Source organism: Lactuca saligna, chromosome 8 (genome assembly GCF_052625555.1).
Source record: "Lactuca saligna cultivar CGN05327 chromosome 8, ASM5262555v1, whole genome shotgun sequence".
NCBI classification, from domain to species: domain Eukaryota; kingdom Viridiplantae; phylum Streptophyta; class Magnoliopsida; order Asterales; family Asteraceae; genus Lactuca; species Lactuca saligna.
In genome coordinates, this window is record NC_136424.1 from 73,586,007 (window position 1) to 73,613,783 (window position 27,777).

At 36.9% G+C, this 27,777-nt stretch overlaps 1 pseudogene; it reads right to left on the bottom strand.

The window, feature by feature from the left end:
• Positions 1 to 1,370: 1,370 nt before the first annotated feature.
• On the bottom strand, positions 1,371 to 27,667 carry LOC145009760 (RAF-like serine/threonine-protein kinase 20; annotated as a pseudogene).
• Between the last annotated feature and the right edge of the window lie 110 nt (positions 27,668 to 27,777).

Below are 27,777 nucleotides of genomic sequence, written 5' to 3' on the forward strand. Positions count from 1 at the left end.
TTTTAGATGGGGGTAGGGATCAACCATACCACAAAATATAGGGATGGTCTAAATTAAAAAAATAAGTTAGAAACAAAATGTAAAAGTTATTCCAAACTATAGGGATCAAACGTGTAATTTACTCTAAATAATAAACCACTAATATGAAGAGTAACAAGTCTTGAAGACGTTTGATCGTGGATTCATGGTATGAACTATCAAGTGGTAGATTGAGTTGGGTTCAAATCCATCATTAAACCCTTTAAAGGGGTGTTGGGGTTCACGGCCACTTCCCATAAAACCTTGCCAAATTTTATTTCCACCAAATAAACCTTTTATTTAGGGTCAAACACTTCATTAATAGTGGGGGAGAAAGCTATCTACTTTGGAAAGAAAATAAATGTCTAACACATCTCTTTCCCATTTTCTTCAAATTATAACAATATAAATAATCTTGCTTTTTAAGACTTATTTTTCCTCTTCTATACATTTTTGTAAGCTTCAACTTTATATTTGCATTTGTTTACGGTAAAGGTAACAAATTCATTTGAAAGCTAATCATAGGGTATGTTATGCAAAAATAGTTGGTAAGGGATAGCTAGAAAGAAGTTGTAGTTTTTAATTGTATAAAAGTATTAGACAATTTGTATCCTTTAAATGTGTAAAATACACAAAAGAACTTGTGAATAAAAAGCTCAATATTGAAATATAAAAGCTCATAAAAACTATTGAAATATTTTTTGGATTAAAAGTTTTCAATTTCTAAGATAAAAGTTGTAGACTCGTACTCTGGGTGTTCTTTAATTTGGGTTTCTTTTAAAATCAAAAAATAAAAACACATGATAGCCCATACCAAAGAAAACTTAAGAACATCTTTAATGAAAAAAAAACTTATTAAAGGGATCGAAAATCGCTTAAAATCCATATGAATACATACAACTTCGCAAAATATTGTATCTATGGAAAGATATATTATTATTTTATTGAAATAAAAAATATTAGCCCATCAATCCAACTCATTTTAAGTGACACCTAAGATTTAGAAATAATGTGGAGACATATTTGTATTGCTTAAAGTTGTAAGAACAATTTTTTAAGGCAAATGATTGATTAACCTCCCGGTATATGAAATTGATGATTCAAAATCACATAACCCTTGAATAATTAGATAGATATTCATAATGATAAGTTGAAACAGATTACTGAAGTGAATGAGCATAATACTATCCGTAAACTTTTATACTATTCACACAAACCGGTTTTCAGTCAAAAAAGAATGAACAAATGGCAAAATTCATGAGTAATCAAAACATATGGAACGGATGAAAAACAGTATGTGTTTAGTATTTACTACTTTACTTACTTACTAGTGAAGTGAAGTATGTGCATGCGACTGTGAGCCCTATTTGGGCCCATTTTGTTGGAGGGCCTTGGACATGGCCCGCAAGCGGTTTGTGATTTCAGTAAATGAAGGTCGGATAGTGGGGTTCACGGACCAGCATTGCTCCATCTGCTTCTTCCATTCAGGATCACGCTTTTCTTGTATAATAGGCCGAAGGGTGTCCGTCACGATCCCCTCTGTCAAAACATGAAATGAAATGGCAATTAACAAACAAATTAACCAAGTACATAGTTATTTCTTAGACCTACTTCTTCTTTATATTTGGTATCATTACTTTTTGTTTGTTCGAGTAGAACAGAAGAGAAGAGTTTGCTTACCTATGATTGCCCCACAATGCATATTTGCATAAGGTTCTTCACCAGTTAGGATCTCCCACATAGTAATGCCAAATGAGAACACGTCAACCTATTAATCAATTACTAACAACAATTAACTTATTATAAATGCAAAAGCTACCATATAGCATTCTACTTTCCTGTTGAAACATTATACAACCCATCCAATGGAAACTATAGCAATGGATTGTCTCAAATACAAAGCAATTTACATTGCTATCATATTCATTGGGTGTGTTAGGATATAAATCCTTGAAAGATCGATTAGATTCAAAACATATTGAAAACAAGCACAAGAACAATGATTCAAATTATGCTTAATGATTATAATCCACAACCTCAGAAGAACTTGATTAAGAACTGCTACTGTTGAGGCGTGATTAGGGTTACAAGAATAAATATAAAGTTACCAAACATGATGCATGCATGCACCTTAATACTATAACCCTAGAAATAAATGTCGGGCGGATAGACCCAACCCGATAACAAAATAGACAAAAATAAAAAGCCCAATGACACAACACAATCTCTTCAACAATCTCCCCCTCAACGTCAATTAAGGTGAGGGTCTATCAGGGCTGAGTTCGCTTCTACACTTCAAAAACTTTTGGAATTATGCTTAGCAGAACCTTGTGAACCTAGATGTACCATTGGATCATATAGAAAAAAACTTTTTGTCTCCCTGGCTGTTTCCCTTGAATTTGTTGACCATATCTAAATATATTCTAGGCAAGTGGTGGTGTACAAATGCTTGTCAGGTAGAAAGAAACAGGCCTTGTGAAAGTCTGCATCATTTCGTTCTCGTGCCTAAAATACCACATACCACCCTTCTCTGTAAATCTTCCCAAGCTTCAACTTCTCAAAACCTTCTAGAGATTCTTTAGGGAGAATAGAGGGCTTCCTTCTTAGCACGGCAGCTATTTCCACATCCATTTTTCCCACCTCTTGAATATACAAAACTATCATCAACTTGAGGTGAGCGATAACGAGCTCGTACTTCTGCCTACTCTCAACAATAAGTTGTAAAGCATGATCCAGTCATACGGGTTGAGACCGGGCAGGTCTGCAAGAGTGAATTCGTGAACCTGACTAGTATAACCTCTCACAACCTTGAACTTCGCATTTGGGAAGCTGTCGGTTTCGATTAGACCTATGACCTTCACTGTAGTAATTTTGCAAGCACTCCACGTTTCGTATAGTGGGTTCATATTCCTGAGATAGAACGAGAAGAACAGATGCTCAGCACCGTTATCAATGGATAGGACATTCGCTACTCTTACCAAAGATCGAAAATTGAAAGCTTTTGGAGTTATTGTAAGATCCAGTTGTGAATCTTGTGTATTTTGAAGCTCAAATGACACAACTGGTTCTAGCCAATATTAACTTGGTAAGTCCATGGCTTCGTTTTGAATTTGTTGTAGCATCCACACCGAAAATAAGAGCTTTCGGCTTTCAAGTGTGACTTGAGCTTCTCTTTATGCTTTCTCTTTTACTTCAGCCTCTCGAACTATCCTCTAATACTCATCCATTTCGGCTTCACGTACTTTTCTTCTTTTGAGCTCAATCTCATCAGGCTTTTCGTCTTCACTATGATCAATGATGGGTTCTTCAGAGAAAAGCTTTTCTTTGCCTTTAGGATCATACTCACTTTTGACATTGTGCTTGGCTGAAGTCTTCCAGTCATCCTTCTTGGATTTTTCTCCCCCTTGTTCCGGAATGCTGAATTCCAGAACACCCTCTGTCACACCCCCAAACCAAGGATGGCGGAAACGTCCGGGGGTGGAGGACTTCATGTATAGTATCATAACCACAATGGCAATTGTAATCCAAGAAAAACACAACCAAAATATATATAATTGAAAGAGTTACATCATTGTATGAATTACATGTTTCCAAATCAATTACAATATGTTGACAAAATATGAAATGTTGACACCTTAACGTCCCATCCTCAAAATGTACTTTGTTACCTGTTTAGTGATTTCCTGAGAATACAAGTTGTTTGAAAAGTGTCAACACAAAGGTTGGTGAGTTCATAAGCTTTAGTTTTAAACTTGATTAAAGCCTTTCTCTTGTAAATGTCATGTTTGTTCCAGAAAAATCCGATATTTTCCTTAAAATGTGTAATGTAGTCTTATATCCAAAGACCGAAATATATAAGTAACCTTTCTTACTTATAGAAAATAATGTAAGTTTAAATCGACATAAACGTGTTTGAATTCAATGAAATTCCCGTAAATTCTTATGTTTGTTAATACTTTCTGTGAGTTATTATAACCATGCTATGACCTAGTTGGCCTGAAACGACGTTCTTCCGGCGTAAGAAATGTTATGACATTTGTCACCCCAGAGCTGCCGGTCTAACTGTTGCATGCAGTTAAGGTGTGGGTTTGTCAAACTCAATATATATCTATATACAACTATCACGCTCTCCCTCCAGGAGACTCTGGTTACAATACAGGACTTATTGGTAAATATGAAGCGAACGTCTCACAAAGTCATTAACGAATTTACGTGTAATGTGATGAAAATCCCTTTTTGTATAAATGTACCCTTTTGTATGACTGTTTTATGTAATGTATCATAAACTATACCTATTATAGTTTATCAAAACAAGGGTAGTAGTGGTAATATACGTAAACTATATTTAACATAGTTTATTCAAATGTTCGCATAAATGGATGTACTTTGATTATAAAAATTTGTTATCTTTTATATATGTATCAAAATCCATTTATTAACTGATGTATGTCTATATACCAAGACAAAATGTCATTTATTTGCAATAACATATATTCACATAAAGATGTACACCTTGCTCAACATGTTACAAGGTGAAATGAAATTGTTAGTTTTTTCTGTTATTAACAGATTTCATTACTGTTCTTAGAAAATTTATAGAAAATTCATAATAGATCCAAATCAGAATCTGTAAATTCTGAGAGTTTGGAAAATGAGTCTAGTTTGTTCATAAATTTTCCCATGATTTTTAGTGACCTCCAACTTAGGTGAAAACTTCCATAAACACAGACTGGTCTAGATTGGTTCTTGAAATGATAGGCAGTTTTGTAAAAATCACTATAAATTGTAGAAAAATCGCATGGAGATGTGCAAGTAGGCATTTTAAATCTAAGTACTTGAACTACTTGCACCTTGTACAATTTTAAAAACTAAAATGTTTTAGTTGACCAAAACAGTCCGTGAATGGAGTTCAACTTTTCTGGTGAAATCTGTTAGAAACATTTAGTTGTATTCTTGGTGTTTTAACTTGTACTCCCCCCTTAAAACTTAAAAAAAACTTGAAAATGTAGGGGTATGAACTCACATTGAGTGATTTTGGTTGATGTATGTTGGAGGAGAGAAGTGTTCAACTCAAGAACACTTGAAGGATTACTTTGAAAATTCAAGAATCTAACACAATAATGATGGAGTTTGTGTAAGCAATCAATGATTTGAGTAAAATGAAGTATAATGATCACAAGGAGTATGAATTTTGCTTACTAAGAGTGTAAGAAAGCTTGATAATCAGCCTTAAATCTCGAATTTTTAGAAAGAGAAAGTAAGAGTAAAGTTGTGTTTGATCTTTGGTAAAATGAGAGAAATGAGTGAAGTGAGGAGTGTGGAGTGATGTTACAGCTCTAATAATGTGGGAAAAGGTTGGAAATGATGAAAAAGTACATTGAAATGACCTAGGAATGGTAGAAGGAGTGTGGTTGGTCAAGGAGTGGGTGTGAGGGGTTGCTTCTGTCATAAACTAAAGGAAAGTCAACACTCCACCTTTATTACTCCAACCACTAAATCTTGGATAAGATTTGCATTAAAAACATGAATAATTAAGGCATATAGGTCTTAATATGTTAAAATAAAGTTTTGGGTGAAAATCCCGCTTTAAAATGATGAAAAACGGGCTTAAAACGCTAAAAATATTGAAAATCGGGCAAAAATGGCAAAAATCGGAAATTCTGGCCGAAATAGCGAGGGTTCGGCTCCTAAGGAGCTTATAACCAAAAGTGTGGTTCGGTTGAGATTGGGGACCAAAAGTAGGAGAGGGACCAAGAGAAGGGAAAGAAGGAACCGAAGGTGCGAAGGGGGAGCCGAAGGTGCGAGGTTCGGTTCAGGCGGGTTTCGGTCCTCGGTGGGTTCGGCTCTCAGGGTCTCGGTTCCAGGGTCTCGGTTTCGGCTGCTAGGGTCTCGGTCCTAGGGTTTCGGCTGTTAAGAGGGTTCGGCCCCTAAGAGGAGTTTCGGCTCCTTAAGGCTGTTTTACATGTTTTTACCCCGTTTCAAGCCGTTTTTGACCCGGTTAAGGGTCGGGATGGCCCGAAAGACTATCAAAAGTTACGGGAACTTTTGAGAGAGATTTGAAATAGAGATAGATAGAGTGAATACGATTGAGGGAGGTTTCGTTTATGACATTTTTGAGTGTCCGGCTTCGCAATGCAAGGTCCGTAGACCCCATTAAGCCATGTTTTAGTGCCCTACACACTCCCGATGAGTGTGTAATATTGTTTTATCGCTTTGGTTCAATGTTTAGCATTATCACGGCTATGGAAATTCAAACATACGATTTTCCAATTGATGTTTTCTCATTAAAATAGCAGGTTGTTTAGTAAATACACAATGTAAACCCTAATATACAAGGGCTAATTGAGTCGTCCGGTTTGACTTGTTGACTTTGTTTGACTTTGACTTGACCCGAAATTGGCTATTGTCACACCCTCCAAATGATGAAGCATGGAAAAGTCTGGCCTGAGTTTTTCATAACTGCTCTATCGGATAACAAATCATTGACTTGTTTCTCAGCAGCGTCAGGTTTGACAGTCAGAACTTTCACTTTTTCAGTTTTGACAGCAAGAGTATCCATTATCTTACTCTCCATTGCGAGGTCATCTTGAAGCTTGGATATTTACGAGAAGATTTATGACTGGAACTCGTCATAGTTGGATTTAAGGCCAGTGCAAACCACTTGAAGTTTTGCCTTCTCGATTTTGATGGATGAGCCAAGGCTAGAAATGACTTTATTAGCCTTCGCAGTGTTGGACTCAAAGGAGGTTTGGAACTTTTCCATGAATGCAGTGGCTTCAGAAATTAGTTTATCAACTTTTTTGGTCGTGCTGTTGCAGACAGTAGCAAAGGCATTTACTGCCTTTTTCATCCTCTCAAGATTGGCTGAGTGCTTGGTAAGTGTCTCACGGAGGAAGTTGATTGTAGCTTGAGAATAATCATCAGTTGGTGATGGCTTTGAAGCATGAAGCAACGAGTCAAGTTTTTCATGTATGGCCTTGAGTTGACCCCTCATAACAGGAGCTTCGTCATCACTTTCAGTCCTAATGTTGAATGGACTGTAGGTGAATCCTGTGAAGTCTACCTAATTATCACCATAAATCATATATGGGTCATTTTGGCAAAGTGGGGAAATGGATGGTGAGATATGAGCGGTTGTAAAACTTGAAGCTCCTGCCCCTGCATCAGATGCATTGACAGAAACAGGAGATTCAACTGATGTTGTTAGTGGGGTAGTGGAATCAGAAAATAAGGGAGTAGAGAGAGGAATATTGCCCAATGATTGAGAAGAAACTGGTGGTGAACGAGGTGCGATGGTTATTGGTGTGGTGGTGGTTTTGGGTGAATGAGGTGGAGATTGGAAGAAATCATTATCAGTTGGAGTTACCTCAGGGTTTTATGATATCGAAGCCGAAACCTCTGGTTGGGAAGTTGTTACGGTATCTTTGTTTTGTGTAGGCTCGGCCTCTTTAATGCCAAAATCTGACTGAGTGTCAGAGTGTGAATGTTTTCTTTCACTTGGAGTGGGAGATTTGGGATGCGAGCTGCGTTCTTGATCTTTCACTTCTTGGTTTAAGTGGGAGCAATTGCAGATGAGCCATCTTGTGCCTTTCGTTGCTTGGGAGGGTTTGCAGGTTCAGATGGACCCTCTTTAGCACTTTGTTTCTTTCCTCCTTTCTGACCTCCTTTCTTCGGTTTGTCGGCTTCAACAATGATTGATTGCATCTCACGAGTTAAAGGACAAAAACCTGAAGCAGGAATCGTCCTATAGCCTGCAAGGATCTTGCTAGTAGCTGGCACATCACGAAGCATGGCTTCAGGAATTGAACTGACATATACAAACTTTGAGTTGTCAGAAAGAATAATTCCATTGGTGTGAAGGGTTGAAATATAATCCATCATTGAGTCTTGCATAACTGGAATTTGTAGCTTGGTGATCGCCCTTTGAACGATGATTGATCAGAAACGTGCACAAGAAATTTCCCTGTGATGAGTAATAGAATGAGTGCTTTAAATCACTTGTGCCCAGAGAACAGCACCAAAACCAATGTGTCAGCCTGATGTAAACTCCATATATGATCTCCATAAACAGCTTGCTCGAGCAATCCGACCCTATAACCCTTTCAGAGAAAGCCTTGAACAATATGGTAAAGAGCCCATTCCATTGCCGCGGCAAGTTAGGTTTTCTGAATTTGGAGATGGCGGTTAGGGTTCCCTTGTACCCCATCTGATAGAACGTCTCTAATAGGGTTGAGTTAGTGACAGATTCAGGATCAATCATGTCATTTATTTGAGTGAGCCCTAAAATTGAGAAAAAACAAGATTTGGTGATGGAGGTGGTTCTATAGTGGATTTCAAAAGTGATTCTTTGTTCTTCCTTGATATAACACACAGAAGAGTAAGCTTTCGACAGAAGGGACATCGAAATGTATTCCATCTTTGTAAGAGCCGTATTCAATGGAGAGTACTCCCAGCATTCAACAATGGTAAGAAGATAACTTTCATATTTGCAAGGATCAAAATCGATTACCAGATTTTCATTGGAATTGATGGGAAGAAGTAGAGAATGCCCTGTTTGTTCTTGGATGGAAGGAGTTTCAGAGGATCTCACCATTGATGAGTTCTTGAAGAAGAGGATGATGAACAGCAGAGAGCTTTTCGATCGCTAAATTTCTTTATGGGTATTTGTGAGTAGTGAGGAGAGATGTAGCGTCAAAAGCCTTTTATACCAGTTATTTGGTGAGAGAAATCCAGAGAAAGATTGTATCGGGTACTGAAAAGTCGTCTAAAAAAGCGTGATTGACAACTGTTACATCAGAAGCGTGCGTTAGACGGTGGTAAAGTAGACGTTTGTTCAAATTTTCAAGCACCCATTTGAATTCTTATCCAGAAAAAATGTCACATCAGCTCTACCCTTTCACAGTTAAGTTATGTTCCACCTTTCCCATATAGATATGAACTTTCACTTTTAAGCAATCTTGGTAGAATTACGAAATTGAAAATAAATGTAAGTGCCACAAACCAGACTTCAGAAAAATCACAAGGATCTTCGTGTGAGAGTGTGTCAATGATAAAGAAATAAAGAAATACATATATGTGGGATTTTACTGATGTCTTATGCAAGACATGAAGCAGTGGATCCCGGGAAAAGATCTATTGCTTCGAAGTCAAGATAGACTAATAAGTGTCTGTGTGGTTCCCAGTTGAATCACGATCAACTGTTTGATAAGAAACAGTGAAAGGCATCTTTTCTTTAGGTTTACATGGTGGCTTTATCTTCAACCAAACTTTGAAACTTGATATAAGTACGCACGTTCTGATGAAGTACTCGTGTGACTAGTGTAGTCAGTTGAACGAGTAGCTTTGGAAATATTTTAGTGACATGGATAGATTCAGAAATCTCCGGAAAAAAAATATATGTATCTTTTGGAAAGAAACGTCTTAGGTCTAGGCCATTTCATTGAGATCTCGCAAAAGAAAAAGAGATTTATTGGTTCAGTCCACAAAAGTGGATTTTCGTCAATTCTATGGTGAAAAATCTAGAACATGTAATTGTTCACCGTTAATTCATAAACATGTGTTGAATTTTGGGTTTCACTCCGTTCGTGGTTGTACGATACTAAGATTATTAACAGAGATGTTGTGTAACCATAAACCTCAGTGGTAATTTCTGAGAGTCTCAAGGGTTAAGATCATGAATGCAAAAGTGATGGAGAAATGTGGAGATGGTTACAGAGAAACGAATGTACCTCTGTTATGCGAAAGTGACCAAGTAGACAACTCTTAACTCAGTGTGAGAAGAGTAAGGTGGCTCATGACTTATGTGAATTTGCAACTTGATTGGGAAGAAACGATTGGTAGAATCGATTCATTAAGGCTTCAACATAGAGTCGATGAGGCTTTGGACAACATGAAATAGCATGCTTCTAGGGACACTTAGCTAGTACATAGATAAAGAGATTTATTGTAGCACCTGGTTCTTGGTACGTATTTTTTTTATTTTTAGCTAAGTATTTTTCATTTTTGGCCTTGGACTCGGCAAGTTGAAGGACCAACTCGCCGAGTAAAAGTGGGATGCGACGCGGGGTTTAAGTAGTGGACTCGAAGAGTATAGCAACGCATCACACACACACACATGGTTTTCACATTGAGTTTCTGGGATTGTACTCTGATTTTCATTACTTTTGATGTCATAGTTTGGGACACAACATTATGATTTTGAAACTTCTTGTTATTTGACCATATTTTGGTAAAATGTTTATTAAATTATTAATTCAAAAATGAAATTTTCGGGCTTGAATTTTGGGATGTTACATTTATACTTTCCCACACATATGAACTGAGAGTGACTATGAATGTGTTCCTTCAAGAGCTTCTCAGTTATCTGATATTTTTGATGTTTTATATTTTGTGAAAATAAAAGAAATAAAAAATAAACACAAAGAAGATAATTTTATATTTTGGGGTTTTCTGAAAAAGAATTAAAAAAAAATATAACTCAAAAATGAAATAAAGATAAAAGATAATATACATAATATACAAAAGGATACAGGAAGATCTGAACCACGAATGAACAGTGGATCCCGAGTCACTGCAAGCGTTCGCACTGATTCGTAGTGTCAAAGTGGACTGCGAATTACTATGAGCATTCGCAGCGACAACTTTATGAATGCGAAAGTGATTTCAGAACATATTCAACTTCCATCATTCCTAGGCCTTGCAGAATTTTATTGAAGGTTGTTTCAGGTAAGGATTTCATGAATATACCGGCTAACTGATCAACGGATCTCACGAAATTTACTTCAAACCTGTCATCTTCCACATGATCCTTAATAAAATGATACCTCAGTGCTACGTGTTTCATCTTTGATTGTTGCACTAGATTGTGACAAATGCGAATGGCACTTTCGGAGTCAGAATATAATGGGATTCATTTCATATTAAGGAGATAGTCATGAAGTTGACTTTGAATCCATATGACTTGAGAAGTGCATGAGGCAGCAACAATATATTCAGCTTTAGCTATTTACAAGGAAACACAAGTTTGGTTTTTGGACTGCCAACTAACAAGTTTGCCATCAAGAAATTGACATCTCCTAGTTGTAATCTTTCTATCTAACCCGCATCCTCCAAGACCAGCATCCAAAAATGCTTCCACAAAGAAACCAGGTTTCGATGGGTACCATATTCCAAGTGAAGATGTTCATTTTAGATACTGGAATATGTTCTTAACACCCGTCATGTGAGGTTCTCGAGCATTCGCTTGAAACTTAGCACAATAACAAACAAAAAACATAATATATGGTCGACTAGCAGCTAGATACATTAACGAACCTATCATTTGACGATAGAGCGTCATGTCTACAGCCGGTTTATCTAGAGATGGTGTTATTTTCATTCTGAATGTCATTGGAACCTTCATTTTTTAGTCTCCCACCATTCCAAAATCATTGAGCAGGGTCTTCATGTATGCCTCCTGATTTATAAATATACCTTCCTGGGTCTGTCTTATGTTTAATCCAAGGAAAAAGTTAATCGAACCCATTGAACTCATCTTAAATTTTGTTTCCATTAGCTTTCTGAATTCAACTGTTAAGTTATGGTTAGTTGATCCAAAGATAATGTCATCAATTTAAATTTAGACAATAATTAAGTGGTCACCCTCTTTGTTGCAAAAGAAGGTTGGGTCAACCGAACCTTGTTTAAATTTGGACAATTTTAAGAAACGAGTGATAGTTTCGTACCAGGCCCTTGGAGCTTTTTTCAGACCATACACTGTTTTGTCTAGAATGTAACAATGATTAGGATACTTCTCGTTTATGAATCCATGTGGTTGCTCCACATATATTGTCTCTTCAAGTTCCCCGTTCAAGAATGCACATTTGATGTCCATCTAGTATACTTCAAGATTCCTATGTGTTGCATAAGCCAGAAAGATGCGAACGGATTCCAGCCTAGCAACAAGTGCAAAGGTCTCTTCGTAATCAATGTCTGCTTCTTGACAATACCCCTTTACAATCAGTCGCGCTTTGTTTCGTATAATGTTTCCCTCTTTATCAAGCTTTTTGCAAACCATCTACTTTAATCCTACAACGTATGCATCCTTTGGAGTAGGAATCAGTCTCCAAACTTTGTTTCGTTCGAATTCATTGAGCTCCTCCTGCATCGCTTGTACCCAATCCGAATGATCTAGAACAATCTGAACATTTTTGGGTTCGACTTTGGAGATGAACGAATTAAAGATGCAATATTCTTCTTTGGAGAATAAAGAATCTCGTTTCATGTTTTGTCTTGCTCTTAGAAGAGCTCCTGAAGACGATTCACCTATAACCTGCATTTTTGGATGATCTCTAGTTTATTTTGCAAGAGGAGGATAATTAGGATCATAAGAAGGATCCAACTCAGCATTTATATCCTCAAATTCTGACTATACATCCAAATCATCATTCTGTACATTTGAACCATCATTCATATTATCTTTTTCCCCCTTGAATGATTTGAATGTCTCTTCATCAGGTGTTTAATTTCCCCCTAGGGTGGACTTTATGGGTTTGAGCCCAAAGAACATCCTATATGCTCATGCAAACCCTAATGCTTGGATCTAGGTTTTACTAACTGTGCATGCAATCATCCAAGGCTTATAAACCCTAGATCTAGTGATAATAACTCGAAATTATAATGACTAAAACAAATCAAGAAGATTACCTCTTGTTGCTTGCTTGAATCTTCTTGTCTTTGATGCTTAGAGTCACAAGTGTCACTCCTCTAATGGCTTACAAACACCAACTAGCAGGAGGCTAGTATTTGAGAGAGGGAGGAGGCACACAAATCGGCTCTAGGCTTCTTAAAGAAGCAAGTGTCCGATTTTTGTAAGCTAGGGGTCTTATTTATACTATGAGCAGCTAGGGTTTCAATCAAAACCCTAATGGACAACTTAGACATTAAGCAGAGCATGAAACCTTCTAGAATAAGGCCATGGACGAAAATATGATGGACTTTCATCATAATTTCGTTCACCCCTTAATCCATTAGGTTTCCCAGCCCAAAAATCAACTATCACACATTTGACATTTTAAGTCCCCTCTATTCAATTAATCTCTTTTAGTCACCAAATTAATTCCTAGTTAATTTATGGCTAATATTAATTAAATAGTATGATTTCTCTTTTAATATATTATTCTTATAATATATTAATAAACCATAATATATTCTCTCTCTCTCTCTCTCTCTCTCTCTATAAATCACCCTGTCAAGTTGCTATAGTGAAGGCAACCTAAAAGGAACATGCACAACTGGGTCAAGTACCTACCAAATATGGTTACAGGCTTAGACACTAATACAACAGTCTCCCATTGGGATAAGTCTAGTAACCATAAATGCAAGTAGAATTTGATTAGCAGTCGTAGCTCTCAAAGATGATGTCGAACTCTGATCTTATCAATAACATGTCCTTTAGATAAGGGATCGTATAATGCTCTATCTTTGATATCGAGCAGACAATCACATGGAACATGGTCATACTCATTGTCCAACAGTTTGTTTCTCGATATCATATTCGTTTGACATAGAACCTAATTGAACACATCAATTCAGTCCTGACTGAGCCAGACACATAAGTCAAACCAAATCATCGAGGGGCCCTGATATCACTTTTAACCTCTTAGGATAAAAGGAACAGATAAACTGCGACTTATATGCATTTACTATTCACTAACCAAATCATACACAATAATGTGTTTTATGACATCAAGTTACTGATGCGTTTACGCATTATCAATGCACAACCAATTAGCAAACAATAAACCATATATCTAGGTTTTAAGACCATTTGATATTATCGCCTTGCGATCACTCAAGATAAATTCCATGAAGTGATTCCAGCAAGCGTAGGTTTATTCCAATGCTCAAATCAAACTCATAAGCACTCATGAACATTGTAGGAAACTTTTGCTATGTCGAATACATTTTAGACAATCTACACACAAATTCATGACAGTCTTCATTCATACCTAATTCTAACATATGAACGAATGTGGGCGGTTCAAATAATTCTATTATTTAGGAAGTCAAAACATGCAAAATGAAACAATAGGTAAACAATTAACACAAGATAGTAACTTTACTTTTAAATAATACCTTTTATTTAATCATCAAATGTCAAATACATTTATCTATTACACGTTTCCAAACTATCTAATCTAAACTAATATCGTCCCTCGGCCCAATGCTCCTAGCATGTTGCAGGTGCTTAACCTTACTCAGTCCCTTCGTAAGCGGATCTGCTGGGTTATCCTCTGATGATACCCTTTTAACTATGAGGAATCCTTCTTCCACCCGATGTCGAATAAAGTCATATTTTCTATCGATATGTCGAGATCTACCATGATACCTTGGTTCCTTGGTCAAGGAAACCACTCCTTCATTATCACAGAAAATTTACATAGGCTCTTGTATGTCTGACACAAATCCAAGGTCTCCGATGAAATTCTTCATCCATATTGCCTCCTTGGATGCTTCGCTCGCTGCAATGTACTATGATTCACATGTTGAGTCAGCTACGGCCTTTTGCTTGGAACTTTTCCAAGTCATTTCTCCTCCATTAACTGTAAAGACTCATCCCGACTGCGAACGGTAGTTGTCCCTGTCGGTCTGAAAACTGGCATCACTGTACCCTCGCACCATTAAGTCATCACTCCCACCAAGGACTAGAAACCATTCTTTGGTCCTCTGAAGGTACTTAAGGGTATTCTTGACTTCGGTCCAATGTGCTTTTCTAGGGTTCCCTTGATATATGCTGACCATGCTCAAAGAGAAGGCCACATCAGGGCGAGTACAAGTCATAGCATACATGATTGAGCCAACTACGGAAGCGTTAGGTACTCAACTCATCTCCGCTATCTCGGCTTCGGTACTCGAACATTGAGTCTTACTCAGTTTGGCATTAATTTGGATTGGTAAATTCCCTTTCTTGGAATTCTCCTTACTAAAATGTTTTATTACCTTGTCCAAGTAAGTATTTTGACTAAGTCCTATAAGTCTTTTACTCCTGTTTCTCACTATCCTTATTCCCAAAATATACACTGCTTCTCCGAGGTCCTTCATAGAGAAGCACTTCCCGATCCAGGACTTAACTTCCTGCAGTGTCGGGATGCCGTTTCCTATGAGCAGTATGTCATCGACATACAATATGAGGAAGCTCACTATACTCCTACTGGCTTTGACATATACACATGATTCATCCTCGCTTCGCAGAAAACCAAACTCTTTGACTTTCTCGTCGAAATAAAGATTACATCTGCGAGACGCTTGCTTAAGTCCATAAATGGACTTCTCAAGCTTACACACTCTATTAGGATGCTTTGCATTGACAAAATCCTCTGGCTGAGCCATGTAAACATACTTAGCCAACTTCTTATTAAGTAAAGCGGTTTTGACATCCATTTTCCATATTTCATAATCATGAAATGCAGCAATGGCCAGCATCACCCTAATAGATTTTATCTACGCAACTGGTGAGAAGGTTTCATCGTAGTCAACTCCAGGAGTTAGAGTAAAGTGCTTCGGAACCAATCGAGCCTTATAAGTGTGCAGATTCCCATCCATGTCGGTCTTTTTCTTGAAGATCCATTTGCACCCGACCGTCTTACGACCCGGTACATGATCAACCAAGCTGCAAACTTGGTTATCGTACATGGACTGAATCTCGCTGTCCATCTCCTCTTTCCATTTTGCGGACTCTGGTCCTACCATGGCTTCCTTGTAACTGTTAGGTTCATCCAAATTTATTAGTGTACTATCACTAATATATGTATCACCCTCAGTGGTTATATGAAAACCATACAACATGGGTGGAACACTAACTCTACTGTAATATCTAAGAGGTAATGATTCGTCAATCGGTTCAACCGGAGTTTCCTCCTCGGGTTGAGCGCCAGTGTTAGAGGTTCCTTCATCGCTCGAATCTTGAATTTCTTCAAGATCGATTGGCCTCCCACTGTCCCCTTGGCTAATGAGCTCTCTCTCTCTCTCTCTCTCTCTCTCTCTCTCTCTTGGAAACCCCTATCCTCGTAATGAAGACACCATTGTCATTCAGTTTATATAAGAGATATCCAAAGGACTTCTGCGAGTAGCCGATGAAAATACACCGCTCACTATGAGGTTCGAGCTTGTCGTGAGTCTCTCATCTTACAAAAGCCTCTCAATCCCAAACCTTGATATGTGCCAAGGAGGGAGCCTTCCATGTCCACATCTCATGAGGTGTTTTGGCAACCTTCTTTGTATGGACTAAGTTAAGGATATGGGCAGCAGTCTCTAAGGCATACCCCTGGAATGAGATAGGTAGTGAAGCATGACTCATCATGGAACAAACCATGTCTAGCAAGGTTCGATTACTCCTCTCAGCTACACCATTCAACTGTGGTGTCCTAGGCAACGTTAATTGCGAAACGATTCCGCATTCCTTGAGGTAGTCTTGGAATTCAAGACTTAGGTACTCTCCTCCTCAATCGGATCGAAGCATCTTGATTTTCCTACCGAAGCGATTCACCACTTCTTGTCTAAACTCTTTGAACTTTTCAAAAGTTTCTGAATTGTGCTTGATTAAGTAGATATAACCATACCTGCTATAATCATCGGTAAAAGTCACGTAGAAGCACCTCACATCCTTTTTGGTGGATCTAAAGGGCCTACACACATCGGTGTGTATCAGATCCAATAATCCCTCACCCCTCTCACAAGTGCTAGTGAAAGGTGACTTGGTCATCTTTCAAAGTAAACAAGACTCGCACATGTCATCGTCCCTAAGGTCGAATGGCTCCAATACTCCATCCTTTTGGAGTTGGACTATGCGTTTCTTGTTGACATGTCCAAGATGACAATGCCACAAACATGTTTTATCCATACTATAGGAAGAATCAACAGACAACACATCATTTCCTAAGTTATCTACAACCATCACAATCTCATATATTCCATTACAAGACAATGCTTCAAAATAGAAAACATTATTAAGATAAGCATAAATAGAACCCTTTTCATTATCAAATGAATATCTTAAACCTTGTCTACATAAACCATGAAATGAAATGATGTTTCTTGCCATATCTGGAGAATAGCAACAATTGTTTAAATCTAAACCTAATCCATTACTAAGCGTCAAGGAATACACTCCAATCTTGGTGACAGGCGATGATCTTCTGTTCCCCATGATTATATTTATCCTTCCACGCTCCACATCTTTATTTCTTCTTAGTCCCTGCAAATCAGAACATATGTGAAAACCACATCCTGTATCAAGAACCCAAGAAATAGCATGTGATGAATCATTAGATTTAATCGTGTAAATACGTACGAAAGATGGCTTGATCTTCTCATCGTTGATGGCTTGCAGATATTCTAGGCAGCTTCTCTTCCAATGCCATATCTTGTGACAGTGGTGCCTCTCTGCCTCCATAGGGTTAGAGTTGGGTTTAGCAAAACCAACTTTGGTTCCACTAGAAGATGTGTCATCTTCGGACTTTCCCTTGTGGTGGCTCTTTGAGGGAGCCTTCCTCTTCTTGCCCTTCCCTTGACCTATTGCCAAGACAGGCGCAGCAGTATGAGAGGGAATCGGTGCAACAGACTTATCCTTGAGATTGCTCTTAGTAGTCCTCAACAAGCCTTGAAGCTTGATCAAGGTGACCTCTTCCTTATTCATATGGTAGGTCATGCAGAACTGGATGTAGCAGGGAGGCAAGGAGTGAAGGATGATGTCAATTGCCAGCTCTTCATCGAAGTTAACATTTAACTTCAGCAAGTGATCAACATATCTCTGCATTTTTTTCAGATGAGCGGTAAGGGACTCTCCACTACCCATTCGGGCAGTGATCATCGAAGTGATGATCTCATACCTCTCTTGCCTCGCACTTTGGTGGTACCGGTCCAACAAGTCTAGATGAATCTCGTAGGGATACATATCCTCATAGGACTTTTGGAGTTCGGAAGTCATGGTCTCAAGCATGATGCAATGGACTTTCGTGGCATCACTCTCGTAGGCCTCAAAGGCAGCGATCTCTTCGAGAGTGGTAGTGCTCATCTTTATCTCCTTCAGCTCCTTGTCAAGGACATACTCTTTGTCCTCCTAATGGGTGACCATTCTCATGTTACAGATCCAATCATTGAAATTGTTCCCATCAAATGTCACCCTCCCACACAAGTTCATGAGTGAGAATGAGCCTAAGGAACTCGAGCCGGAAGCATTGTTGTTGTTCATGTTCGACATCTGAAAAAGGAAAAGAACAAAGTTTGATTAGAAATGAATCCCCAACTAAACACCCAAATGAAAATTTAGGGCTAGGATCCAACAACATTATTTACAAATTAGAAGAGGGATGTCGTAATCTAACATGCAAATAATTTGAAGGTAAGTGAATGACGGTTCACTAATTTTCCACCATGAAAAACGAAAAAGAGATTAAGTTTTAAATGTATGGTGAACTCCTAGATTCCTTTAAGATTCATTGAGCTTTTCAATGGCATGTTTAAATCTCTATGTACCCCTCTAGTTTGTGACTGGGATGCCGAGGATCACAAAGCGGGTGTGAATAACCATGCAAATGTACATGGTGCCCTCATTGTTGCAGCCACCTATTCGATGTGCCGGTTAGCCACACACGCTCCATCGAACTATGACAAAAATTGAGTTACCCTTTACCACCTATGCTTAGAGTCCAATTAGTGTGCCGGTTAACCACACACGCTCCACTAACGTCTTAGCAAGGGTGCAAAGTGTAATTTCAAGGAATTGTACCAATTGACTTTTCCTAAAGTAACTAATATTGAATGAGGTGAATTTTAGATTCATGGAATATCAAACTTTGTTCTTTTCCTTTTTCAGATGTCACGTTCAGCTAACGACCCTCCACCAATCAAGGAATTTCAAACTTTGTTCTTTTCCTTTTTCAGATGTCACCCAAATGAAAAATTAAGATTGCACCAATTCACCTACCGTTTAATCTTGTAATAATATAATAGTATATGGTGAATTTTAAACTTGTAAAATTCTAGGGTTTGAAATTTAAATAATTCAAAATAATTTTTTAGTCAAAAATTTAAATTTCAAAACCCGAGGGCAAGTTTTGAGCTTTTCAAAACATAAAGGATCAAATAGCAAATAATTTTAAATTAAACAATTAATTTAATGGTTATCTAAATTTGACCTAATCAAGATAATTTATAGGATAATTCACCAAATAAATTAAATAATTAAAGATTATCATATAATTAACTTGTTATTCAAATAAATGGTAATTATCTTTTAATTTGATAAGCATAATCACAAAATATATATAAAAATCGGATTTTATAATACAAAAACAATTTTGGTAACTATCCAAACACAAAATTAGCCAAAAAAAAATCCGAGTTTTGAGCCATCTGATCCACAGACTCGTCGAGCAGCTAACTGTACTCATCGAGTCTTTGAGACAGACTAAGTTCACGTCGTGAACTTCATAGTGTCACGTCGTGAGCTTGTTTTTTTTAGAAAAAGGTTTTCATATCAAGAAATGAATGAACATATAAGCATCAAATACAATTTAAACCAACCAAAAGCTCTGATACCACTGATGGGTTTGAGCCAAAAGAACATCCTATGTGCTCATGCAAACCCTAATGCTTGGATCTAGGTTTCACTAATTGTACATGCAATCATCAAAGGCTTATAAACCCGAGATCTAGTGATAATAATTCGAAATTATAATGACCAAAACAAATCTAGAAGATTACCTCTTGTTGCTTGCTTGAATCTTCTTGTCTTTGATGCTTAGAGTCACAAGTGTCACTCCTCTAATGGCTTACAAACACCAACTAGCAAGAGGGTAGTATTTTAGAGAGGGAGGAGGCACACAAATTGGCTCTAGGGTTCTTAGAGAAGCAAGTGGCCGATTTCTGTAACCTAGGGGTCTTATTTATGCAATGAGCAGCTAGGGTTTCAATCAAAACCCTAATGGACAGCTTAGACATTAAGCAGCCCATGAAACCTTCTGGAATAAGGCCATGGACGAAAATATGATGGGCTTTCATCATAATTTCGTTCACCCCTTGATCCATTAGGTTTCCCAACCCAAAGATCAACTATCACACATTTGACACTTTAAGTCCCCTCTATTCAGTTAATCTATTTTAGTCACCAAATTAATTCCTAATTAATTTATGACTAATATTAATTAAATAATATTATTTCTCTTTTAATATATTATTCTTATAATATACTAATAAACCATAATATCCTCTCTCTCTCTCTCTCTCTATATATATATATATATATAAATCACCCTATCAAGTTGCTATGGTGAAGGCAACCCAAGAGGACCATGCACATCCGGGTCAAGTACCTACCAAATATGGTTACAGGATTAGAAACTTATCCAACAAGACTTTCGTGAGTCTCTTGTGGAGTAGAGTGCTCCCCGTAAAAAGTTACATTGGAAGGTGATTCAGAACTCTCCCCATGGAATGTAACGTTTGTGTCTTGTGGGACATTCGTACTTGGTGGCTCTTTGTACATATCATTCGCAGCATCAAAAATAATCTTCTTTAATTCATCAACCTTGTTGTTAGCCACTTTGGATTCATAAGAGATAGCCTTCTCTGGTTCATCGAATAGTAGCATGAATTTTTCATAGAGATTGGATAGTGGAATCGTAGCTGGGCTTGGTTTAGGAAAGATCTCTTTTGATTGACTGTCATTCGCTTGAATCATCTTTAAATGGTTGTCATCGAACGTGACATAAAAGGTTTCTTCTATTCGTTTTGATCGTTTGTTGAGAACCCTATATGCCTTAGAGGTCAACGAATACCCTAAAAAGATACCTTCGTCAACTTTCACATCGAATTTGTTCCTTTGTTCTTTAGAATTAAAGATGAAGCACCTGGAACCAAAAACATGGAAAAATTTTACGTTAGGTTTTCGTTTGTTTATGATTTCATAGGGAGTGATAGAAAATTGTTTATTAAGAAAGGAATGGTTTTGGGTGAAACAAGTTGTCCCAATCACATCAGACCGGAAATATAGTGGCAGATTCGCAAATGAGAGCATGGTTCTTGCAGCCTCACACAATGATCGATTTCTCCATTCAATGAATTTGTTTGTTGGGAGTGTATGGAGCCGAAAAGTTATGCAAAACTCCTTTCACAATCAGAAATTCTTCAAACTCCTTGTTTTTGAATTCCAACCCATTGTCACTGCGAATATTGTAAACCAGCTTTCGTAGTTGTAATTCAATCTGCTTTATGAAGTCTTTGATCTTGGGATTGGCTTCAGATTTCTTCTTAAGAAAATGAACTTAAGTGAAACGAGAAAAATCATCTACAATAACAAGAATATACTTATTACCACTAACACTTTCGATTGTAGAAGGACCACAGAGATCGATGTGCAAAAGTTCGAGTGGATCAATGACTTTCCTTTCACTACAGTTGGATGAATTTTCCTGCTTTTCTTCCGCATTTCACATGCAGTGCAAAGATGATCATTTTTGTACTTTAAGAAAGGAAGACCTCACACATGATCACCAAGAACAAGCTTGTTGATATGTTTGAAGTTAAGATGCGGAAGTCTTCTATGTCATAGCCAACTATCGTCTGCAAGAGCTTTCGTTAGAAGGAAAATGGCAGGCTTCCCTCATATCGGATTTATGTTCAATGGATACATTTCTTCTTTGCGTTTCGACTTTAAAAGAATTGCTTTGGTTGACTTTCCTATGATCTTAGAACCTTCGTTTTCAAATGAGACCTTTAATCCTATGCCAGTGACCAACTGTGAAATGCTTATAAGATTGTGTTGCAGACCCTTGACATAAGCAACTTTACGAATTGAGAATTTGCCATTGGTTATTATCTTGTAACCTTTAATCTCTCCAAGTGAGTCATTCCCAAACTTCACTCGTCCACCATTCTTCAGTTCTCTATACTCTCATAGTTCCTCCTTTCTTCCTGACATGTGACACGAACAACCAATGTCGATATATCATTCAGTGTCAAACTGTTCGTCACGAATTACCTGCAAAAAATTAAGCAAATTTAGGAATCCAAGGTTGTTTGGGTCCTTGTGAGCCTTTTACCGAAAGAGGGAAAGCAATTGCAAGATCAACCATATAGGTTCGTTTTATTAATGTGGTGTTATCTTTCCCTGTTATTTTGAAAACCTTGATCCTCTTATCTTTTATGTTAGTATCTTTTGTGTTAGGTTCGGGCTTTTTGATTGGAGCTTGGTGATTCGAAACCATGTTTCCTTTTCCCTTAACATCTTTTGATGTCTTGAAAGGATATGAAGTATACTTGGTTTGTGAGTTTTGAGGTTGTGGATTCTCCATAGGGCCTTTTGGCTTTAGAAGAATAGGCTTTTGAAAAACCTTTTGTTTAATATTCTGTGGACTGGGAAATGGACTTTACGAAGAGTTCTTTGGATTCGCATTTAATGCTACTTTCGCATTTTGATTGAGAGGTTTTTCAATGCGAACGAAGTTGGTATTTTTGGATTGCCAGAATTGTTTTCCTTCCTTGAGATTTGTGTTGTATCTCGCGTTCCTTTGATGTTTCTGGGCTGTGAACTATTTTGAGGATTTGTGACTATTAACCTTCGCTCTTGGCTTTCTTGTTCGAGTTTCATTTTGTACTGAAGATGTGTCACTAGGAACATACTTAATTCCACTGGAACTCCCTTTCTCATAGCTAGAATTGACCTTTTTTTAGAGGTTCTGCTACATATCTTCCTTTTACTCTCCATGAGGTCCTTTCTGAGAGACCAACTGTTTCATCAACATTATCGATAGGAGTTGACCAAAAGTACTCATCACATCTGTCTACGTTGTCTTCTTCAACTAAGGACTTTAATTCGACTCTTTGATTATAATTTACCCAATTTATTTTGAAAACTTGGTTAGGGATAGTTTGAACTTTTGGAAAAATAGTCACAATTTCTATTAAGACATTTGGATTATTTTCAGAAAGACGTGTGAATTCAACAGAATTTTCAGAAATTGGGACTTTCGCAACATCAGGATTGTTTTTAACAAACAATGAGCAATCAACCTCATCATCTACAGATATTTCACTCATATCATTGTCATCGTCAAATTCAGATGTGTTATCAACATTAAGTTTGTTATCTTAACTCAACTTTGTACTTCATGAGTCAAACTTCTGCACATTGTCATATTTAATTTGCTTTTTAGCATTCTCGTCCAAAATCTGTTTTAGCATGTTCTTGTGGTCTTTGGACTTAATAAATGATTCAATTTTGTCCAGACCAATCATGTAAGCTTCTGAAGTTTCTCCAGATAATACGATGGATTTGCACTTGAAACAGTCAGCGTCGATGTCATCTTCCTTTAATTCAAGTAATGGCAATATCATCTTATGGAATTTTTAACCAATCTGACAATCAAGATGCAATTGATTAATATTAAAATAAATCCTTTTGCAATCAAACAAAAAAAATTACATTGTTTCAAAAGCATTAAATTGTCTCTTTGCAAGTAAATTAACTCATCCCTATACTTAGCTAAATCGGACTCAATATTCTCTATCCATATGCGTCTCTCCTTACTCGTTGATGAAATCCTATTGATTTGATCGGTTAGATTAGAATTTGTCAAGTGAGTTTGTTTGAAACTGTTGCTGCTACTAGAAAATGTGAATTTTAATTCATTTAGTTCTGTTTTGTATCTTGACACATGTATATTGAGAGATTTAAGAATAGATTTTACCTTGTTAATCATTTGATCGCATTCGTTGACTTGCTCAAAAACTGGTTTTACAGTGAAACAACTATCACTCCGATGTTCACTATCAGTGGCGTATCCTCGCAACTGTGACACATCATTTGTCACCATGAAACATCTTCCTCCAGAATGTGAATTCTTTTCTTTTGCAACGAAACTTCTCCCATGAGTTGGCTTGCGAACCTCCTCATCTACTGAATCTGTGGACCAGACTTTCACCCTGCCAAATTCATCATCAGCTTCTTTTTCCTTCATAATTAAAGCAGGCATTGAATTATCAAAGTTCTTTTTTTCTTTATCTCCTCAAGCTTTCGGAGATTTTTAAGTCTCATCGTCTTGTCCTTCCTTCTTTTCATTCAACCTTCACAACATGCACTCTTTGGCCAAGTTATTTTTGCCATGACAGTAGTTACAATCATAGCCAGAGTCACCAGTCAGCTTCTTTTCTGTCTTTTCCTCTTCCTTTTGTGAGCTATTCCTCAGAGCTATAGCTTCCCTGCTAGATTCGGTTCCTGTTATTTGGAAACTTCTTCTTTGCAAATCGCTTTGGATTTGATACCTTCAATGTAAACTCTTCATTTTTAAGCTCACAATCAAAAATATCTCTGAACCATCCTCTTCTACTTTCTTTCCCTTCACAACGAGAGCCAAAGATCCCATCCCAGATACAACTTTCGCTTCTTTTGTCACCTCATTTTCATGTGAGTTCAGGATTCCAACAAGCTTTTCTAAACTATAATTCTTGTACTGCTCATTTGCCTTGATTGTTGACACCACCACCATCCACTCTGATCTAAGCTCATTCATGAGCATGACTTTTTGTTCAATAACTTCACGTCCAATACCATGTTTCATCATCCTACTTAGAAGACGATTATAACTGTTTAAAGTTTGACTCAAAATCTCTTCAGGGTTCTATGTAAAGTCACCAAACTTTGAAAGCAAGAGTATTTGTGTAGAGTGCTCAAGATCTGCATTTGTAGAGTAAAGTTCCTTAAGCCTTTCCTAGATGGCTTTGGCTGTGTCACATGAACTAACCAGAAGAAAAGTGTCAGCTGACAAAGCAAATCAAATAATTCTCATTGCCTTAACATTGCTAATCAGTTTGCATTTCTCATCTTGAGGGACATCTTTAACTTCAAGAAGAAGTTGGTTGTAGTCAGACTGGGTTTTAATAACTCTTCTGGTTCTAGTGTGAACAAATGCTCCAATAGTGATGGCTTCCCATATCAAATATATGTTGTCTTCAAGGCCAAGAACTTAATCTTCAAAATGAAGTGCCCATACGTCATATGCATTAGGGAAAATAATAAGGATCCTAGTTGTCAATCCAATGGTGCTTGAAAGGTTAATGGATCTGATGTGAGAATCGTCGTGCTACATGCTGATATACTTTTTGAGACCTGTTAAGAATTAGATGTGTATACTGATGTAGTTTTAGGGTAATATTGAGATCACATAATAACTTTAAGGAAACTGTGATGACGGCTAAACCAGATCCAATATTAACGGAAATCCTAACGACTCTAATAACAGAAGAGATGTGTATAGATTACACAGTCTCATGCTCTGATACCAATTTTTAGGATATTAATCCTTGAAATATCGATTAGATTCAAAACAAGAACAAGAACAATGATTCAAAATATGCTTAATGATTATAAGCCACAACCTCATAAGAACTCGATTAAGAATTGCTACTGTAGAGGCATGATTAGGGTTACAAGAATAAATCCAAAGTTACCAAACATCATGCATGCATGCATGCACCTTAAATACTATAACCCTAGAAATAAATAACGGGTGGACAGGCCCAACCGGGAAAAAAAAAAAAAAAAAAAAAAGCCCAATGATGAAACACAATATCTTCAACAGGATGGATTTTTCAAAGTAGAATTAATCCCTTGATAAGAAAAGAAAAAAAACACAACTCGCAGATAAATAAAAGTTTTTTGTTATTTTATTTTATGAGGTATACTATTGACCTTTTTAGAGACTTGGGTAGTGCTACCATTTGATAATTCTTGTGCCATCCATGGTAAAGTTCCTCTCACACCACCTAAAACTAGAATATTTTGTTTGATCCTTGAGAATCCAAAGTCTCCAACCTGTAAATACTTAAGGATTCATATTACAAACCAAAAAAAGAAATTTGAAAAATTAACAATGCTAGTAGTTTTAATTACCTTACAAACAGGTCATTCTGGATCACGCATATTAACTAACAAATTGTTACATTTTAGATCAAAATGTATAATGATTTTGGATTGCCAATATTCCATCCCAAAAGTTTCATCCATGGTTATTATGAGCTTTTTACAATGATCAAGTGACCTTAAATGAGATAAAAAAAAATTCAACATACTTAAGACACAAAACTAGGAACCAACCAATGGTTTCATTTTCATGAGAGATAAAAGTGAATTTTTTTTTACCTGTCTTTTATTACCAGGACATTTCTCAGTGATCCATTTGCCATAAATTCAGTAATAGTAGCTAAAGTTCCACCAGCTCCATCTAGTACAACACAATAAAATGCAACCACGTTTGGATGATGAAGATTTGAAAGGATCCAGGCTTCTCTCCAGAAATCATTCGTCTGGACAATTGGAAGTCCATGAGTTTTTATTTATAGGAGTTAAATAGAGAAAAATGCAACCACTCTAAAGGGAAAATAGTAATTATAGATGGATAACACACCAACCATTCTTCCTAAGATGATCTCCCACCAAAGCAGCTTTTCTTGATTCTTTTAATAGCAATACCTGATCCACGCCATATGCCATGATATACAGTTCCATATGTTCCAGATCCTAATTCTCTTAGTTATTCGAGTTCAGTAATATAGGTATGTGTGTATGTTTATATTTATGTCTGTATGTATGTATGTGTGGGTGTAGAACATAGTGTTATACCTGGAGGCCATACATATCAGCTTCCATTTCAGCCATCAATGCATTACTGAATTGGCCATCCTTACCTCATTATCTGTTGCAGCGTTCTGCAAAAGATATGGAAATACCTCAACTAAAGGTCAAATGTCTATTACTTTAAAACTGGATCTTAATATCTGATAGAAAAAGCGCATACCTCGACATTGGAATCTGAGAAAGTGCTTTCAGCTTCTGTTGATTTGAGGATTAAACTTCAGTGCTGATTACATCTAACAAAGGAGAATTGCTTGCAGCATCAATCATATATACCAAAAGGTCAAGCAACTCTAGTTGATTATCTTTCATGCCCTGGATAAATGGAATTTCCATTTCTTTATGCATTTTATTGTAATATGCTTCATGATTTGAGTTACCAACTTCTTGCTTGGTGTAGATGAAAAAGTGTTCATCCATCAGTGAAACTTCCCTCCTATGACCAGCAGATGTAGTTGGATTCTAAATCAATGGCAATTGAACAACATATTCATGAGATACATTATTGGATAAGCCATGAATTAGATCAGTCAAATATTTTTCAGGGTTATGGGCCCATTGCGTACTGATTCCCTGTTAACCATTTTCGATTCCAGTTGTTACATGTTGCTGATTCTCAGTAATTCTTTGGTTGTTAATAGCTTCTTTTACATTGGTTACAGTTGATACAAGGATGATGTGATTCGGGTCATTCAGGTCATGCAGTACATATATCTTATCAGAATCAACCTTTAAAGGCTTTAATGGTTTGTTGATGTCATCGTTTGCAGTTGCAGATGAAATGTTCTTAGAAAAGTTTTGCAACTTCATAGATTTAGAATCTTAAAATATGAAAAGATTACATTATATAAATTTAGAATCTTAATATATGTATTTTGGATGATGCTTTGTAACAACCAAGCCTATCATTCTGTTTAAAGCTAATAAAAAAAGATTTGGATTTGATTCGATTTTGTTGGAATCATGAACCAAAGTATCCATCTTTTTCGGCTTTTATTGTACATATCCGAAGCAACAAATTTTGAAACTGATCAATTCAACCCTCATTTTAGATACTAATACACACTTGTTTTCATAATTTATATATTTTT